This window comes from Etheostoma spectabile, unplaced genomic scaffold (genome assembly GCF_008692095.1).
Source record: "Etheostoma spectabile isolate EspeVRDwgs_2016 unplaced genomic scaffold, UIUC_Espe_1.0 scaffold00004905, whole genome shotgun sequence".
Lineage (NCBI taxonomy): Eukaryota > Metazoa > Chordata > Actinopteri > Perciformes > Percidae > Etheostoma > Etheostoma spectabile.
The window spans coordinates 75,678-92,438 of record NW_022603208.1 but is presented as its reverse complement, the minus strand read 5'-3'; the positions used below and the strand labels follow the sequence as shown (position 1 = coordinate 92,438).

Here is a 16,761-nt window from a genome sequence, read left to right as displayed (position 1 = left end):
TCCATATTGCACTCGAAAATGTTAAAGAGGTGTGCATGTGGGTGATGCGAGGGACATGTGTGTATTCATATAAGCATATTCTCCATACCCAATTCTTATTTTTATCCCTATGAATATTGTTCCTAGTGTGTATCATGTGTGTTTGATTTGAGTACTTCTTTATTCCTTTTATTCAGAAAAAAAACTGTATAAAACACCCAAGATATTATTGAAATTTTCATGTTTGATTTCTGTTTTTTGTTTTCAAAATGTATGTAATTATTTTTCCACAGTATTACCGAAAATAAAAGAAGACACAGCTTTTCATATTAAGCAACAAAGGCTCCTTTATTTTGAATTTTTTTTTTTAGTTTACAGAGAGTTAATTTATAAAATTATTCTTTGTATTTTAGAACCGAGGCTCCAGGATGTGGCTTAAAAATGTTTCAGCTCTTTACTTTGAGTAAGTTTGTGCATCACACATTCTGCTGTTTATTCAGGTCAAACTCTGCATGGCTGTGTGTCTATGTATAGCACTCCGGCAGCAGGGCATACACAGTGTTTACCTGAATGTGAGCCCGACGGTGGAGCTCGGAGCACAACGCCAAGACAAACGTCTGCAGAGTCTCTCATTAAATCTCATTTTTGCTCCGTCCTCTCATCCTTTCTATTCTTTTTTCCACTTCTTCTCTTTCTTTCCTCCCTTCTGCCTAGTCTCTTTACCGTTCCTAATACAGGGGGTCTACAACTAAATCATTTCCTGAGGGCTCAATAAAGTTTTCTGATTCTGATTCACTGTTTTTTAAACAAGGACCGCTTAACTGAAAGAGACAGAACAGAGCTCCTCTACTACATATATTGTATAAATGAAGTGCATATTAAACTAAAGCCTTTATACATACCTTTTTTTAGCGTAGAATACTAAGCCATTAAATAATTTATATAAATCATGTTTTACTGTTAACATAAATATGGCACAGTGAATTCTTATGACCTGTATCTGTGGATGGCCTTAGAGACCACCACAGGTTGGCAAGCCTATCATCAATGGGGTTTTTTACAAATAGACTGATTATATCTGCTAATAATGTGTTGGATTCAACTTTCAAATTTCAGAAAATGAGCACTAATTCCGTGGCCCCCTGCAGTACCTCAAAGGACCCCCCTGTTGAAGATCTCAGCTCTAATGTTCTGTCTTTCTCCACTTCTACTTGTGTCAGTTGCCTCATCTTATCTCTCCTTCTCACAAACTGTATAATCAGTGTTGGGAAGTTGGCAATGTAATAGGTTGCCAAATAAGTTACCTACTGTACTTAAAAATGTAATAGTGTAACATTTGAATTACTTTGTCAAAGTAATGTTACTTATTACATTGAATTGCTTTTTTATTTACTTTTTAAATTTATAATGAATGTTTTCAAATGTACTACTGGACTGCTGCCCCTGTGACCCGATACCGGATAAGCAACGAAGATGATGGATGGATGGATTTTTCAAATGTTTGAAGGATGCTGCTGCAAATTCAAACAGGAGACCATTTGAAAACATCAGCCTCAAACTTTACTAAATCTCGTCTGGTCTCACTATTCAAAAGAAATGTACAATAACAACATTTTACGTTACAAGGACTCCATTGCCAGCACCAAATCCCACTACTACTACTCCAGAATCACTGCCAACAAAGGAAACTCCAAGTCATTGTCTCCCTACTTAACAATATCACCCAACCCCAGGACTTTCTCCCTCCCTTTGCCTCTCAACTCCATTCTCACCTATCCCAGAATAACCTGTATGAACAGTTCCCGTCCGGTTTCCGCCCCCTCCATAGCACTGAAACAGCACTCGTCAAAATCACCAACAACCTCCTCATGGCAGCTGATTCTGGACTCCCCACCATCCTCATCCTCCTCTACTTGAGTGCAACCTTTGACACCACCCTCCTCAATAGCTATCTTCCATCGGCATCACCCACAGTCCGTTAGACTGGTTCACATTTTACCTCTCTGGCCGCACCCAGTTCATTCACTCAAGTCTTGTAAATCCATTCCCTCCTCCATCACCCCAAGTGTGCCCCAGGGCTCAGTCCTGGGGCCCTACTCTTCATCATTTACCTGCTTCCCCTCGGCAATATCTTCTGCAAATTTCACATCACTTCCACTGTTATGCGATGACACCCAACTCTACCTCTCCATCAAACCCTCGCCCACTCTCCCGCCCACCTCCCTTACAGATTCCGTCTCTGAAATAAAACCTGGCTCACCAAACTTCCTCAAACTAAACAGAAATAAAACCGAGGTTCTCCTCATTGACACCATTGTTGACTTCTTCTGGTCAGGTTGACATTGGGTTTGGGCAGCAGCTCTCTACCTGCCTGTTGCTGAACAAGGCCAGAGGCTGGTGGGCATCCAGTCTAAAATTGCCTCCTTTAGACTCCAGAAGAAAATTATACAAATTTGGCCGCAGCTAGCTAGATAGCTAGATACACAGCAGATACCAACATTTTCTTGTGATGCAAATGAAACTCTGGGGATGTGGCTGTTTGAAGAACCTTTGTTTTTTAATGACTTCATAGGGACTCAAGTGTTGCAGTCTGCCAGTCTGAAGGCCAGTCTCAGGGAGGCTGGGTGCACTAAAACTGGGTCACCTGATAAAGCTTGACTGCAGTCTCTGGTGAAGCCCTGAAAAGGTGTAGCAACATCACCTCACCAGGCTCATCGACAGGGTGTGCGAAGCTTGTGCTGCCCTGGAGCAGCCTCAACGGATGCTTGTACAGACTCGGTCTCTCTGTGAGCAGTAGAGTGAGGGGTGGGAATACAGTTTCCCCTCTTTGTCCATAAACCCCATTTGTGGGGAGTGGCAGGAGGAAGCAGTCCATCTACTGTCTTTTTCAACCCCTCACCTGGGCAAGTTCCAGGATGCTGGGAAGAAAGAACTGTATCAATACCTGCGTAAGGTGCTGAACATGCTGGCTCTGGCTGGGCTAGGCGAGTTGAGGTGGACTGAGTTTTTTGGTCCAACGTTCCCCGAAGGACAGTTGGCAGACCTTCATTGGAGATTGTGCATGGGGCCATAGCTACAAACCACTACAGGGCGCACATCAATCCCGAGCTGGGGGAGGGTGTAGTTTTTGTTCTGAAGTAGAAACTCTGGCGCATCTCTTTGTTGGTTGTCCTCAGCTGACGGATGTGCTGGATGTCACTAAAAGTGGGTTCAGGGTTTAGGAGAGGTCTTTTCTTTGGTATTGTTTATTTTTCGTCCACAATACACAATAAGAAGGCTGTTCACGTCCTATTGAATTTTTTGTTTGCTATGGCAAAAATTGGCTATCTGGCTGTCCCGTAGAAATAAGAGCAGAGGGGGGGCAGTGTGGAGCTGGCACCGATGCTGGAGTGGCTGGTCAGAGCCCGGTTAAGGGTTGACCACTCTTATACCTGCTGATGGACAATTTGGTGGGTTTTAGTCGTGTGTGGGCTGTAAAGGGAGTGTTATGCTCCGTGGGGGAGGGGGGGGGGAAGTTGGTCCTAAGGGTTTGAATGGAGGCACAGAACTTTCGTTATTGATTGTTGTTGTTAGTTTTTTTTTTGTCTATGTTTGTTGGTTATTCAGTGATCTGAAAATGGTCCAATAAAGGGACTTTTAAAACCAAACCTCTCCTCTCCTTCAGTCTTGGCTTTGCTCTCTCTCATTAATCATCCTGTCAGTTCTGCTCTCATCTTTGTAACCTTTTCCTTTCTTTTCTTTTTCTCTATCCACCTTTCCTCTTTTGTTTGTCCTTTTCTTCTCTTTTGCATTGCCCTGTGTCCTCCTCTCCTTCTACTTCTTCTCTTTAGTCCTGCTATCACATCACATCTTGTCTCCTCCTCTCTTCTTTTATTGTGTTTCTTTAGCTATGCATCATCATCTTCATCATTGTCTTCTTCACATATCCAACCTTCTCCTTTCTTTTCTTTTCCACCTCTCTTACCCTCTTCTGTGTCATCTTTTTGCCATTCTCTTCTGTCCTTTCACTTCTCGTGCTGTCTATCTTCGTCTTTCCTTGCATATTGGCAATCATCCTTTCTTTCCTCCTTTTTCACCTCTTTTTCCTCCTTACAATCTCTTCAATTCTCCCTCTGTCCAGTTTTTTCTCTCCTCTCTGTTGCCTAATCTTCTCATTCCTTTGCGTTGGAGTTTACCACAGCGGACGAGAGGGTCCCCTCCGTACTTCTGCGGGTGATGGGGGGAAATCTCTGACTGTTGTTTGTGCATATGCACCAAACAAGAGTTCGAGTATTCTGCCTTCTTGGAGACCTTGAACGGAGTCCTGTATGAGGCTCCAGTAAGGGACTCCAGAGTTTTGCTGGGGGACTTCAACACACACGTGGGCAATGATGGAGATACTTGGAGAGGCGTGACTGGGAGGAACGGCCTCCCTGATCTAACCCAGAGTGGTTGTCTGTTGTTGGACTTCCGTGCTAGTCATGGTCAGGGCTGTAGTACTCGAGTCCGTCTTGGACTCGAGTCCGGACTCAAGACCGCTTTTCTATGGACTCGGACTTGTCTCGGACTCGATAGTATTTGGACTCGGACTTGTCTCGGACTCGGCCACTGGTCTTGCCCAATATGACTTTTGGTCTCGACCGAGTCCAGGTGTCTTTATTATGTTGATGATAATATTGGAGGGAAAGTAAAACACAGTCCAGTTGGGGATATTGTTCGGCTTTTTACAAGTTCAGACATCTAACGTTTGCTAACGTTAGCGCACGCGTTAGCCTAGCTTACTAACGCTAGGTAAATATTAAGGCTGCCTTCGGAGTTTCCTATATCTGCGTCCACGTTGTCAACATAAGACCTGTGGCGTTAGTTTGAGCCATCATTGTATCACATGAAATAAGCTTTGCGCCTACGAGATGGGTGGGTTTGTTACGTTATAAAAAGCTAACTGGCTATAGTTAGCCCGTTTGTATGCTATCGGACATTAGCTAACGTTGCCGAGCCGTGTGTGTGGTGTGTGGTGTGTGTGTGTGTTACGAACATATTTAAATTACACGCTGTTCATTGTTGTTTAACCAAACTTTGTTTTCTGAAATACATGTTTTTCCTATTAACCCACGTCCAAATAACAATAGAATACAATATTTTTTTAGGGAAGCCAAAAACCAACCATAGGGCTACACTCTGTAATACTGGTCACTTCATTTCTACACTACATCTGGAGTGAAGCTATGTTGTCATTTAGTTGCTCAAATGCTCAGTACTAGTACCACTGTAGTAGTGTCAGTTCTAATGCTCAGTACTAGTACTACTGTAGCAGTATTGTCTATGTAGCTATTATGAGTTATCACCATATGATATCAAGGGGAATGGCTATACTCATAAATCCTGGGTGTTCTGACACTGTTTTTGCTTTTATATCAACAAATAACCCAAATGGATTGTCTTGATACTGTCATACATAAGACCTTTTTTTCTGTCCTGGACTCGGCCTTGACTTGGACTCGGTCTTGACTCGGACTCGAACCTCTCTGGACTCGGTCTTGACTCGGACTCGAACCTCTTTGGACTCGGTCTTGACTTGGACTCGACTAGTCCTGTTCTTGGACTTGTCTTGGACTCGACAAAGGTGGTCTTGACTACAGCCCTAGTCATGGTTTGTTTAAACAAATACCATGGGGATAGCATAGGGATGCTCATAAGTGTACGTGGTACCAGAGCACCCTAGGCCAGAGATCAATAATCGATTTTACAAGCGCTTCATCTGATCTGAGGCCGTATGTTTTGGACACTGTTGAAGATAGGGGCAAAGCTGTCAACTGATCACCATCTGGTGGTGAGTTGGGTCAGGGGATGGGGGTGGACTTTGGACGGACCTGGTAAGCCCAAACGGGCAGTGCGGGTAAATTGGGAACGTCTGGAGGAGGCCTCTGTCCAACAGACTTTCAACTCACACCTCCGGCGGAGCTTTTCGTGCATCCCTGTGGAGGCTGGGGGCATTGAACCTGAGTGGACAATGTTCAAAGTTTCCATTGCTGAAAATGCGGCGGGGAGCTGTGGTCTTAGGGTCGTAGGTGCCTCAAGGGGCGATAACCCAAGAAGACCCAGGTGGACACTGGTGGTCAGGGAAGCCATCCGACTGAAGAAGGAGTCTTTCTGGGATATGTTAACCCAGAGGACTCCGGAAGCAGTTACAAGGTACCGATGGGCCCGAAGGGCTGCAGCCTCTGTTATGACAGAGCCAAAGAAGACTGGGAGAAGTTCGGAGAAGACATGGAGAAGGACTTTCGGTCGGCACCAAGGTGCTTCTGGAAAACCGTACGCTACCTCAAGAGGGGAAGCGGGGAATCCTTCAAGTTGTTTACAGCAAGGATAGGACGTTGTTGACCTCAACTGAGGAGGTAATAGAGTGGTGGAAGGAGCACTTTGAGGAACTCCTAAATCCAACTGACTCGTTCTCTGTGGTGGAGGCAGAGCTGGAGGATGATGGGGGATTGTCGTTTATTCCCCTGGTGGAAGTTGCTGAGGTAGTCAAACAACTCCACAGTGGTAAAGCCCCAGGGATTGATGAGAGCCGTCCAGAAATGCTGAAAGCTCTGGGTGTAGAGGGGCTGTCTTGATTGACACTTGGTTGACACTTTAACATTACGTGGAAGTCTGGGACAGTGCCTATGGAGTGGTGGACCACGGTGGTGGTTCCCCTCTTCAAAAAGGGGGACCAGAGGGTGTGTGCCAATTACAGGGGTATCACACTTCTCAGCCTCCCTGGTGTACTCCAAGGTGCTTGAAAGGAGGGTTTGGCTGATAGTCAAACCTTGGATTGAAGAGGAACCATGTGGATTCCGTCCTGGTCATCGAACAACGGATCGTATCTTCACTCTCGCAAGGATCCTGGAGGGAGCCTGGGAGCATGCCCAACCAGTCTACATGTGTTTTGTGGATCTGGAAAAGGTGCATGACCGGGTCCTACCGAGAGGTACAGTAGGACGTGCTGCGGGAGTATGGGGTGAGGGGGTCCCTTCTCAGGGCCATCCAATCTCTGTATGACCAAAGCGAGAGCTGTGACCGGGTTCTCGGTAGTAAGTCAGACTCGTTCCAGGTGAGGGTTGGCCTCCGCCAGGGTTGCGCTTTGTCACCAATCCTGTTTGTAATATTTATGGACAGGATATTGGGGTGTAGTTGGTGTGGGGAGGGGTTGCAATTTGGTGGGTCAGGATCTCATCGCTGCTTTTTGCAGATGATGTGGTCCTGATGGCATCATCGGAATGTGACCTTCAGCACTCACTGGATCATTTCGCAGCCGAGTGTGAAGCGGCTGGGATGAAGATCAGCACCTCTAAATCTGAGGCCATGGTTCTCAGCAGGAAACTGAAGGAGTGCCCTCTTCAGGTAGGAAATGAGTCCTTATTCTAAGTGAAGGAGTTAAAATACCTTTGGGTCTTGTTCGCAAGTGAGGGGACCATGGAGCAGGAGATTGGTCGGAGAATCTGAGCAGCGGGTGCAGAATTACATTCAGTTTATCCACCGTTGTGGCATAAAGAGAGCTGAGCCAGACGGCAAAGCTCTCGATCTACCGGTCAGTTTTTGTTCTACTCTCAACTATGGTCATGAAGGTTTGGTCATGACCAAAAGAATGAGATCCAGGGTACAAGCAGCCGAAATGGGTTTCCTCAGGAAGGTGTTGGCATCTCCCTTAGAGATAGGGTGAGAAGCACAGTCATCCGAGAGGGCTCGGAGTAGAGCCGCTGCTCCTTCGCTTCAAAAGGAGCCAGTTGAGGTGGTTCGGGCATCTGGTAAGGATGCCTCCTGGGTGCCTCCCTAGGGAGGTGTTCCAGGCACATTCAGCCAGGAGGAGGCCTTTGGGACGACCCAGGACAAGGTGGAGAGATTATGTCTCCAACCTGTCCAGGGAACGCCTCGGGATTCCCAGTCGGAGCTGGTTGATGTGGCTCGGTAATGGTAAGTTTGAGGTTCCCTGCTGGAGCGGCTGCCCCCGCGACCAGATACCGGATAAGCGGATAAAGAGGGAGGGATAGATGGATGGAATAGTGAAAAAATGTAATGAATATTTAAAAATTAACATAAATCCCTTAAAAAATGCCCAACTGCTGCGTGTTTGTCTGCAATGAAAAACAGAAAAGCGGCAAAAGAATACCCATGTGAACCAAAAAGGAAAAGTGTGGGAGATGAATGTGAAAAGAGCAAACTGGAGGGCAAATTACTATTAATTATTGTGTGAGGTAAATGTCAATTTCTTTCTCTGCTTTAAAAAGGAATGAAGTTAGCAATTCCTTATGCTAGCATTAGCTTTTTCCCTAGCGCTCCATGAACCTAAATGTCTTTGATCTGCCATAGTCATATAGCTTTTGGTCTTGATGGAGTCCAGGCGCATTTATTATGTTTATAGTAAAATTGGAGGGAAAGTGAAACACAGCTTGGATGGGGATGTTATTCGGCTTTTCATAAGTTTAGAAAGCTAGCTAATGCTACGCTGCAGTTTGCTTATGTTAGCGCAACAGCGTTATCCTAGCCTGCTTGGGAAATATTACAACTGCCTTCGGATTTTCCTATATCTGCGTCCAAGCTGTCAACATAAGACCTGTGGCATTAGTGTTCCTTTGTAGGCGTATTATCATTTTATTGAATTAAATATTAAGCTTTGCTCCTACGAGATGGGTGGGTTTTATTATGTTACACACAAAGCTAACTGGCTATTGTTAGCCTGTACGTAAGCTAGCAGACATTAAATAGGTAAACACTGCTCAGAGACTTATTAGGCAATGTGATCACTTAGGCCCAATTACAATATAGAAGGTAAATATACACTGGAATATTTCAGTAAGGGCCTTTTACATATTGACAAACGTTAATAATAACATGTATATGTCTGTTTAAGGTTGAAAGTAAGTGATTTATTTCAAGATAGCATATTATATAATATTATATATAATGTAGTTCAGCGTAAATTCTTTTAGAAAGACCTAACTTTAATTGATGCACTCCTTTATCAATTCAGTTATCCAAATGAATGTACATTTGTATAACTGTTGCATATCTGCGACTAGCCTTTCCGGATTGAAATGTATCTCGTGTAAATCCTTTCAGGAAGACCTCACTCCTAATCAATGCTCTACCTAACTCCAATCAGCTGTTGGAGGCATTCACCTTCCTACTAAACCAATCAGAGAATTGTACACAAATGGCAATGGCCAATCACAGAGTCACAGCCCTGCTTTAAATAATCTGTTTCTCCCCTTGCTATTTAGCTGTTGTTGCAGGCAAAGAGTGCAACCCCCCACCTCCCCTTCCACCTCCAGTCATCTACTCCAGCTGACGGGTCCGGAGCCTCCTTCGGCCAGGTCTTAAGGCTCCTTTGTCGCCACCACCGGTGTCTAGATTCATCGGGGGGGGGAGATCTGATGGTTCTCTACCCCTATATAGATTTACGAATATTTGTATAGCAATGGAGTCTAATTACCAAAGATTTTGTACACTTTATTGAGCTGTACATTAAACCTCATTCGCATATCTGCAAACATGTCTCTCCTGATTGAAATATGCTATCTTGAAATAAATCTCTAATATGTTGAGTCATCTGATGATGGTGTACAATATGGCGCCCATGATTTGAGTTGGCCAAACTCTCTACATAAACGGCACTGCTTCTATCCTTAACTCCCCTTTTCTTCTTTGTTTCTTCCTATTTCAATGGTTTCCCTTTAAGTTGTGTCCTCAGTCCTTCTTTCACCTCCCCTACTCTTGTCTCTCCACTCTTTACTCTTCATTTCACATTTTCTCTGTTCAACTCATTACCTCCTCCTCTCATCCTTCTTTCCACTGATCTCCTCTCCTGTTTCCTCTTCTCAGTCACATCTTCAGTTTTGTCTCTACACTCCTCTCCTGCCTCATCTTTTCCTTCTCCTCTTCTTTCTTCCCTAACTTCATGTTGTCACATTTTTCACATCACAGTGACTTTTCTTCCTCTCCTTTGCATCCTCCCTCACTCTCCTTTCTCCCTTTTTCTCCTTATTCATCCTCTCACCTCTCCTCCTTTCAGATTTTCAATTCTCTCCACCTTTCACCTCTTTCACTTTTTCCTCCCAGTCTCTCTCTTTTCCTTATTCTCTATTTCCTCCCATTTCCTCACCTCTCCACTCTCAATTATTTCCTCCCTCACTCTCTCACCTCTTTTTCAAATACTCCCTTTTCCAACTAGTCAGTCCTTCCCTCGACTCTGCAACCTTTTTCTTACACATCTTTGTCTCCTTTCTCTCCTCAGAAAGAAACAACAGAAACAACAAGAAAGCGAAAGACAAGGACAGTAGACAGATAGGAAGCGTTTTAGCCACCCTTCCTCTTCATCGCTTAGTGTGTAATAGTGAAGATCCTCTCCTCCTGCTCTCATTGAGGAATAATGTCTGGAATAACCTTCAGCACTGCACTCCCGACTCCAGCAGACCCCCCCCCCCCCCCCCTTCTCCACCACCACCTCCACTTTCATTTTATCCCCTTGTTCACATTTGAAGCAGTCGTATGGATTATGGCCCCTCTCATGCTTGGCACCGCACTCACAGCCTGAGATATATCATATTAGTGCAGAATGATGTAATGCATTTCAGGACATTTGTCCTTCGCACACCCTCTGTCCCTCCGCAGATGATGTCACAGGCTTTGTGTCTCCGAGGCAGAGAAGTCGTCAAGTGCGTTGTGTTTTTTTCTGTTTAATGCTGTCGCCATCCTGTGGTCGAGGAGCGGTATTGAGCGCTGAGTGGAATGACAGGGGAACGTTTAAATTAGGATTTATGAGTGGATGAAAGGATGATGTGACTCATAATAGATGTCCTTGGTGTAAGTGTACCAACGTTGTCTGCTGGGGTTCAGGGACAGAAGAATGGAGACAGACACTTTGGATATGACTTGATTACAAATCAGGGTCTGACCGATATGTGTTCTTGGAGCTTGTTGCCAATGACAGGATTGTTGGAGGAAAGCTGTTGATCACTGTTCTCATGTAATAATCATGATCTTTTAATTCGGCTATTTACACCATTTATCTAAATATACATGTTTTTAAAGTGAATAAAGTTAATAGATAATGTAAGGCAAGGCAAGGCAAGGCAGCTTTATTTGTATAGCACATTTCAGCAACAGGGCAATTCAAAGTGCTTTACACGAAATCAGTTAAACCGATAAAACACAAGTACAAACAGTTAAAAATCATAAGCAATAAAAACTAATAAAACACATTAATAGACAGTTAAAAACAAAATCGAAACATTAGGACACATAAAACACAAGAATAAAAGTTACAGTGCAGCATAAGAAATTTAAAGAAATGAGCATTCATTTAAAGAAAGGCAGCATCAAAAAGAAAGGTCTTCAGCCTTGATTTAAAAGAACTGAGAGTAGCAGCGGATCTGCAGGTTTCTGGGAGTTTATTCCAGATATGAGGAGCATAGAAACTGAAAGCTGCTTCACCCTGTTTAGTTCTGACTCTGGGGACAGAAAGTAGACCTGTCCCAGATGACCTGAGAGGTCTGGGGGGGTCATAGTGTAGTAGCAGATCAGAAATGTATTTTGGACCTAAACCGTTAAGGGATTTATAAACTAGCAAGAGTACTTTGAAATCAATTCTTTGAGACACAGGAAGCCAGTGTAAAGATTTCAGAACTGGAGTGATGTGATCCAGTCTCCAGAATGTAGGAGTAAACATGTAGATCTCTATCACATCCCAAGGAAAGACTTCCTACACAAGCAGCCATACTGTACGCAGAGAGGTCCAAAACTTAAGATTCCAAGGGGATTTGAGAAAAATGTAATTTATTTTCCTGAAAAATAACAAGGCATAAATTGTCAAGTAACATGTATGCAATTTTTTATGTTATACTATATTACTGGGTGGTGGCAGTTGCTCATTCCGTAGGGAGGTGGGTTGGGAACTGGAGGGCGGCTGGTTCAAGTCCACGTACGGACCAAAGTATGGTGTTGGACTGGTAGCTGGAGAGGTGCCAGTTCACCCCCACTCGGACATCTCTCTGTTTACTGCATGTATAGGTACTGAGCATGTGGGTAATATCAACAGAGTGTAAATTGTAATTTCTAAAGGACACATAAATCTTAATTATGACTTTTTATGACATATGTACATAAACTATGACTTTTTGTGATATTTTTATGACACACTATAGTATACCATGACATACTCTGCTGTGAGTTTTTCTGATATTCAATGACATACTATAATTTGCATGACATTTTTAATGATATACCCTGCTATGACTTCTATCATATTTTCATGGCATACAAACCATTCATTACCTTTGATGGAATTTTTATTTTATTACAGTTTTATGACTTCTTTGACATACTATACTGTGACTATTTTGACCTACTATACTTTGATTTTTTTATCACTTTTTAAATGCTATGACTATTTTTGACATACTATCGTTTGATTTTTTCAAGACTTTTTTCGACATACTACTGTATACTACAACGTTTTTGACACTTTGACTTGTTCATCACTTTCACGACATAATATACTATGACTCATAAAGTGTAACGGGTGCTGTGGAAAGCTACTACTGCCACCTACTGGCGCAATATGGATTAGCATGCCCATATTTTTCTCATTACTTTGAAATGATCAACCTATGATATAAGGGACCCAAAAATATGAAAGTCCATCTTTAAAGCAAAACAATAAACTCTTAAACCTTTGTATCACAAAACACTTTTTGGGAGAATCACACATTCTATATTACTACTACTTTTTTCAACATACTATATAAGTATTTTTAATCCGCTTTCATCATTCTACCCTCAGCATGTGATATGCTATTAGACCTGGTATGCCATGTCTCCATCCTCCTGCACCAGACTGCCCATGAGGAATGTGCTTTGCATTAATTACTGAGAATTTTAGTTGTAATTGTGAAGCACCTTCAGAATCCATGCGGCAGGGCCTTACAACATCAAGTAGACTAGTCATGGAGATAGCCTATCAGGTTTTTAAAGCAAACAATATAACCTTGTTACTTAAAAAAACTGTACATTGTGAGATGAAAGAGGAACTACGTTCTCAGCTTGTGGTTTTTTGGTGTCACAGGTGGCATTGACAGTACATCAGCCTCTGCCTTAACCCACTAGCAACAGCTCTTAAGATGGTGACCGTGTACGAAATAGAACCATAGTTACAGTACGTATTGTAACTCCAGATTCTCTTCTAGAGTATAGGCATAGCCCTCTAAGATTCATTGGCTGAAGAAAAATGCGGAGGTTGGGAGCAAATCTCTGGTCTCGCAGCTGTAATATACAGTAACTGCTGACGTAAAAGAGGCCTGTGCGGGGCACAAGGGCGTGAAAAAAAACCTTTACAACTGTGCATGTTTGAGGGATAAACCCTATAGCAACAGTTCATTGGAACTATGTCTATACTCAGAATCTGGAATCTGGAATTATTGTTATAGTATTGTATGTTTATTTAAAAAATCATTAAAAGTCATAGGATATCAAAAATAGTCATAGTATAGTACGTCAGAAACATGATAAAAAGTCATTGTTATATGTTGGAAAAAGTGATAAAAGTCATAATAAAGTACGTTGAAAAAAAGAAACAAAAAAGTTATAGTGTGTCGAAAAAGTGTGATAAAAAACAGTTTAAATAGTCATTGTATAGTATGTCAGAAAAAGTGATAAAGTCATAGAATAGCATATCAGAAAAAAAATAATAGTCATAGCATAGTATGTCAAAAATAGTTATGGTATAGTATGTCAAAAAAAGAAATATAAAGTTACAGCATAGCATGTGGAAAAGAGAAATAAAAAAGTTATAGTATAGTGTGACGGGAAAAAAAGGACACAAAGTCACGGTAAAAAGAAAAGTAATAAGAAAGGCATAGCATAGTGTGTCAAAAAAAAGTGATAAAAGACATAGTATATTATATCGGAAAAAGTGATAAAAAAAAAGTCATAGTATTGTGTGTTGAAAAAAGTAAAAAAATAGTATGTTGAATACATTGTGTGAATTACTGTAAATAATTGATAACATGTCATAGTATAGTATTTAGAAAAGTAATAAAAAGTTATATATAAGGATAAAAAGTCATGGGATGGTTAGTCAGAAAAGTAATAAAAAGTCATGGCATCAGTTGTCAAAAAGTAATAAAAAGTCATTGTATAGTTTGTCAAAAAGTAAAAAATAAAAAGTCATAGTATAGTATGTCAAAAAAGTAAAAAAAAATAAGTCATAGCATGTTGAATACAGTACTTTGTATGAATTACTGTAAAAAATTGATAACATGTCATAGTATAGTATTTAAGAAAAGTTATAAAAAGTTATAGTAAGTATGTCAAAAAAGTTATTCAATTACTTTTTTACTACTTTTTTCAGAATACTATACTTTGACTTTTTTCAGCATACCATACAATAACTTTTTTGTTATTGTATGGAATTTTATACTATGATTTTTTCAACACGACTTTTTTTACATTTTTCGACATACTATTCTATGACTTTTTCTTACTATTTTTGACTTACTACACTAGACGTTTTAAGACATATTATACCATGATTTTGTATCCATTTTTTAACATATTAATATAACTATTTTGACATACTATACTAAGACTTTTATTTTTGACATATAGTAAAACAAACTTGATATCTAGTACATACTATACTTTTTATTTATTTATGACATGCTACACTATGAATTTTTATGACTTGACTTTTAACATTTTATCACATACTATAATGTGACTTTTAATCACATTTGATGACATACTATTTCAGAAATTACTTTTGAAGACACACTATACTATGAACTTGTATGATTTTTCAATGACATATTATACTACTAGTGGTGTTGTGTTGTGTGTGTGTGTGTGTGTGTGTGTCTGTGTAACTACTGTAAAATTTAACATTATACGTAAATATTTACAGATGTTTAAAACTGGGATGTTGTGGTGTGTGTTGTGGTGTGTGTGTGTGTGTGTGTGTGTGTGTGTGGTGTGTGTGTGTGTGTGAGAGAGAGAGAGAGAGAGACAGAGGGAGAGAGTTTGATTTGACCCAGTATCTCAGTTTAACATGCACAACGTTTATCACAATTCCCTTTTCATTTGTTCTGAAGAGGAAAATTGGCAAGCTGATCAAGGTAAATCAGAACTGCCAGAACTGACAGTCCTTCAGAGTATTTATAATCAGGTGTGCTTGATTGCTTCTTCCGGATTGGATGACTGGATTGTGTGCTGCTCCGATAAGCATCTCCAGATATTCCAGCGGGGATTGGAATGGGCCATACAGGGGTCCTCTGAGTCATCACCCTAGACGTCTGTCTCAACGTGCTGCAAGATGGCGCTTTAATACTTTTTTTTATACTAAAAAATAAATCCTACATCATTCAGTTCATAACAGAATTCCAGACATTTGCAGACATTCTAAATATTCTTAATCTACTTGCCATAAGATTAAGGTCCAGTGACAATTTTGCAGATATTCCTGCAATAAAATCTTCAGATGGTAATGTTAGACCTGACCCTGTTGAAATAATAAATCCTTTCAGACATTTTATCCCATTTGTATGAATCAGAGATAACTTGGATAAACCACTGTGACAACTGGATGAATCAGCTTGAATTACCTCAATTATCAGCAGTGGAATCAGCTATTTTAGACGTATTGATCACTTTAGAAGTGAAATACAGACTATGCAAAAGAGAAAGTCACCAGGAACTACTGGGCCCCTTCCTTCTGGACATGATTAACTTATCTATTGGAAATGGCAGATTTAATACACAGCTTCACCTCTCAGTATTTGCGGACAATGTTTTTTGTTTTTTGAAAACCCCTCTTGGTCTCTTCCTCACCTTCTATCATTATGGAAGTTTATCAGGCTTTAAAATAAACTGGTCAAAGACTGCACTGCTCTGCAAAGTCTGTGATCTGCTTGCAATGACAACCCCTTGACATCCCCATTGTTAAGCGTTTAAATGTTTAGGCATTGAGGTTTTCCCCTGCTTTAACCAGATTGTTAGGCATAACTGTTCTGTTGCTCTGAACAATGTTTTGAAAGATGTAGAAAAATGGATAGGTCTCCCATCTCTATCCAAGCTCGTATCTCTGTGGTTAAATGAATGTTTACCCAGGATTAATTTTGTGAGTTCTATGCTACCTCTTTTCCTCTTTTTCTTCAGACATCGTTCTTGCTGTTGTGTGTTTGATGTTTCTCACTTCTTCCCAAATTTCCTCTCTTTGTTTTGGGGTGAAGCATTTATCGCAAAAAAGGATTTTTGGAAAAGGTGCACTGTGCCTTCTTTGGTATGTGTAGTGTACTTTTCTGTTTAATGTAAAATGTACCAATGTTTTGCACTTTTGTTGAGCTGTTTAAATAAAGAAATTTGAAAAATGCAAAGACTCCCCAAAGCTCCTGCCTATATAAAACAGATGAGAGTCTAAATAACTAAAGAAAAAAGTTGCTAAATTTGAGACACAAAGTCACAGGACTGATTTTGATTAAACATTAACTAACATTGCATTCCGGCAGCTGCATTTGGGCTCTATATTTAAAGGTCAGACCAAAGCCCGTCTACGGAAAGCCTGTTCAATCCCTTTTAAGCCCCATTGTACCGACTTTGGTTGCAGATCAACAAGAGTTCCACTGTGGGTGATCGTGGGCCTAGGAAAAATGAATGGGACGCTATGGAGCTAGACGGCTAAATGTGTCTCTTTCGCCTGATTGTCTTTGAGAAACGTCTGAGTGAATATTTCGGAGTGATCTTTAAAACATTAGCAAACCTCTTTCTAGCATA

At 41.2% G+C, this 16,761-nt stretch overlaps 1 long non-coding RNA gene across 1 annotated transcript; it reads left to right on the top strand.

Moving 5' to 3' along the window:
- The first annotated feature begins 2,549 nt into the window (after nucleotides 1–2,549).
- On the top strand, nucleotides 2,550–16,709 carry LOC116677349 (uncharacterized). Its single transcript, XR_004328971.1, has 4 exons — nucleotides 2,550–2,559; nucleotides 5,177–5,185; nucleotides 10,790–10,791; nucleotides 16,633–16,709. It is a non-coding gene; the product is annotated as an uncharacterized LOC116677349 (long non-coding RNA).
- The last annotated feature ends 52 nt before the right edge of the window (nucleotides 16,710–16,761 follow it).